The sequence below is a fragment of the Myotis yumanensis genome, unplaced genomic scaffold (assembly GCF_028538775.1).
Source record: "Myotis yumanensis isolate MYYU_CA2020_CCGP unplaced genomic scaffold, mMyoYum1.0.hap1 SCAF_14, whole genome shotgun sequence".
NCBI classification, from domain to species: Eukaryota; Metazoa; Chordata; class Mammalia; order Chiroptera; family Vespertilionidae; genus Myotis; species Myotis yumanensis.
The window spans coordinates 11,788,251-11,792,123 of NW_027223765.1; the positions used below are offsets into that span (position 1 = coordinate 11,788,251).

The 3,873-nt window shown below is 49.2% G+C and overlaps 1 pseudogene; it reads left to right on the forward strand.

Annotated features, from left to right (window-relative positions):
* The first annotated feature begins 1,952 nt into the window (after positions 1–1,952).
* On the forward strand, positions 1,953–3,655 carry LOC138992597 (E3 ubiquitin-protein ligase TRIM38 pseudogene; annotated as a pseudogene).
* Positions 3,656–3,873: the final 218 nt, after the last annotated feature.

A 3,873-nucleotide genomic window follows, 5' to 3' on the forward strand; every position in this document is an offset into this window, starting at 1 on the left:
AAGCATGTATTAACAGCCTCAAAAACATTCACATTTTTGACCCAATAAATTACATTTTTCTTTATGGGTTATTATGCTTATAGCCCACCTAATACCCAAACTTACTGAAGGTGACTTGCATTCAGCAAGTCAAACTACATAAACAAACAATGTATGGCAAAAGTAAAACAATATAAATAAAGGCAAATGTTAGGTGAATCCCAAAAAAAAGTGGCCATGGCCCAGCCAGTGTAGCTCAGTGGCTGAGTGTCAACCTATGAACCAGGAGGTCATGGTTTAATACCTGGTCGAGGTACATGCCAGGTTGAGGGCTCGATCCCCAGTAGAGGGTGAGCAGGAGGCAGCCGATCAATGATTCTCTCTCATCATTGATCAGCCAATGGGACCAGCTGCTCACAGAAGCAGGTTCTATCTCTTTCTCCCTTTCCTTTCCTCTCTGAAAGCTATAATTTTTTTTCAAGTGGCCATGATGTCAGGCAAGATTAAGGCCTTTAGAGGCCCCCATCCCCATATAGGCAATTCAGGCAAAAGCAATACTAGACCAAACACAAAACATACATCTGCATTGAAATTAAAATAGCTTTTTATCTAGATTCCCTGCTAGTAAAATTCTCCATGGATATATTGAAAATGAAAAAGGATAGCAATTAATGTTTGGGGCACCTAACCATGAATTTGAACTGCCTGTCGGGTAATCCAGACTGCTGATTACTGAGGATAAACTAATAATTTGACTTTGGGAAGAACTTTGGCTAGTTAAGCAACACTGCATATCGTCAATAATAAACAAGGCGCCTGAGAAGAAGACAGGCTGGCCCTGGGACTGCGGCCTGCAAACAGGCCCGGCGAAGGGCCTTGTGTGAGGTGGCAGAGGAGAGCTACAGAGGGCACCCTGTCCTGCCAGGTCCTACAGCAGCCCCGCTTCCCAGGAGGCTCAGAGCCACATTCCAAACACAATTCAGAAAAGGTCATTTTGAAGGGCCCAGGCAAGTTGGTTCAAGCTCTGGTGATCCAGCCAGATCCGAGGATAAAATAGAGAAGGCCTAAAAGAGTGGAAGGCCTACATGTCTGTCTTAACGAGCTCAGGCTGCTATACCATAACAGCCTGAGCTGTTCGAACAATGGACATTTTTTCCTTATAGGTCTGAGCTGAGAGGTCTGAGATAAAAAAGCTGGCAGATTTGGTTCTTGGTGAGAGTCCCTTCCTGGCTTGCAAATGACTGTCTTCTCACTGTACCTCACATGGGAGAGGAAGCGAGCTCTGGTGTCACTTCCTCTTCTTATAAGGGCATTAATTCCAACAGGGGAAGCTACTCGTGACCTCATCTAATTGTAATCACCTCCCAAAGGCCCCGCCTCCAAAGACCATCACTTTGGGAGTTAGGGCTTCAACATAAACATCAAGTCCATGACAATATCCTTCAAGCAATTCTCAGAAGTTCATTTTTTATACCACACCTTTGACCAAAATAGAGCAGCAGAATTTCCAGTTACATTCTCTGGCAAATAGCTGGAGAGCAAATGGTGTTTGTGAATTGACATCAGTTGACATGCAGGAGGGCTTGGAGTTTCCAAGAGCCACCCAGTTAAGAAAAGACCCCCATCTCTGCTTTGCACGGGGTCATGAGAACACCTGCAGGCAGGGCCAAAGTTCTCTTCAGAAGGAATTTGTCCAACACAAGGATGAATGGGCAATAAAGGTCTTGACATATTTAGACCTGGATTTCTATGTCACAGTGATTCTTTGTCTTTAAAAAACTTTTATAAGACTTGGGAAGTGGCTGCTCCGGGCGACTCCCTCCAGCCAATGCTTGACATCGGTGGTGGCCCAGGTTAGACCTCCAGGCCCGTGGGGGCCGTGGCATCAGAGCGTCCACAGGAAGCATGGGTGGGTGCACCGCCATCGCTGTGGGGAACCTCTGGGTCCGGCATTGCAGCTTTTCGGCAGAGGCATGGCGTCGGCCACCACCAACAAGAAGATGCGGAAGAGGCCACCTGCTCCATCTGCCTGCACCTGATGGCCGAGCCTGTGAGCATCGGCTGCGGCCACAGCTACTGCCATGCCTGCCTGCTGGGCTTCATGGGCACCCGCCTCCTTGCGGTTGAGCGGAGACCTTCTCTTGCCCCAGTGCTGGGCTCCCTTCCAGAGAGGCAGCCTGTGGCCCAACTAGCAGCTGGGCATCCTCATCACCGCCCGTGGGAGCAGGAGAAGGAGAAGGAGCAGGAGCAGGAGCTGTCCTGCCAGGAGCACAGGGAGCGGCTGCACCTCTTCTGCGAGGACGAGGAGCAGCTCATCTGCTGGCGCTGCGAGCACGACCCTTGGCACAAGGACCACGCCACGGCGCTCATGGAGGACACGGGCCCCGGCTACAGGGAAAAGCTCCAGGAAGCTGTGAGGAAACTGAGGCAATTGGAAGAGGAATGCACGAACCAGAAAGCATTCACAGCGAAGCAGATAGCCCAGTGGAATGAGAAGATAAAGGCTCAGAGACAGAAAATCCAGGTGATCTTCCAGAACCTGCACAGCTTCCTGAGGGAGGAGGAGAGGTCATACCTGTGGAGACTGGAGAGCGAGAAAGAGCACACTCTGCAGAGACGGAGGGCCAGTGAGGCCTACCTGGGGCAGTAGGGCTGGGAGCTCGAGAGCCACATCCTGGAGCTGGAGGAGCAATGCCAGGGCTCCGCCCAGAAGGTGCTGTAGGAGGTGAAGAGCGCCCTGAGCAGGAGCCAGGCTGTGCAGCTGGAGACGCCGGAGGCCCTGTCCTTGGATATTCAGTCCGAGTGTGAGGTCCCCGCGCTCTACTTTGACCTGAGGAGACGGTTGAGGAGCCATCAAAGACCCTGCGAGGGTGATCTCCCTCTGTCAGTATTTGTTTGGGATTTCTTGAACCATCTGACAGAGCGGCCTGGCAGTTTTGAAACTGACAAGGAACAGTTTGCACAGACCCCGAGTGGCCGGGTCTCCACGGACGAGGCTTTGCAAGAACTTGTGGACCTCGTCTATCAACAGGCCACGTCCATGCCAAAGTTCCACTGCGCGGGAGCTCGCCTGTGTAGGTACCTGTCTTGTCACCTGACCATTAGCTCAGAGGGGCAGCTTCTGCCAAGTGCTCCTTCGAAGATTACAGACTGAATATGACCTTAGAGATCAAGCTGCCAAGGAGGATGAAGCAACTCGGAGACAATTCCATGGGTTTGTGCTCTTTCAAGAACTTTATCTTTCGCTGAAGATCAAAAGAGCAAAGGGACAGGTTCAAACAGCTATTCCTCAGCCTTTTCTTCGGGGGTTGTTGGACGCCGTCTTTTCTAACCCTGTGGACAATAATTTGTGCAGTAAAATTCCTGAAGTTGACAGGGCCGGCATTGGAAGATGTCTGGAAGGGACAAGGAACAAAGGACATGGACGAAGTTATCCAGAGGATTGAAAATATCACCCTGTACGTGGCCTGCAGTGAAGACACGAAGCAGATGCTCTTGAAGCTTGGAGAGCTCCGGTCAAGTAACTGGGGGAGAGTCCATGCCACCTCAACATTCAAGAGAAGCAACACCCGAAAATGATCCCAACTGTTTTATGACAGAACCACCACTGGGTACAGCGGATGGTGTTCCTCTCACTGCAGCTGATCCCGATGACCACTATTCATATCAGGAGTGACTTGAAGGTGGGAGAGGGAAGGACATATGTAACACTTTCAATAATAAAGATTTATTTATTAAAAAAAAACTTTTACTAGGAATTATGAATTGTTAAACATAGATTTTTTTTAAAAAATGTTTAAAACATCAGTAAAGCACCTATAACCCAGAAATATCAAAAATTTAGCTCTAGGAATATATCCTTTAAAATATCATCCTAAATGTCATGAAATGATG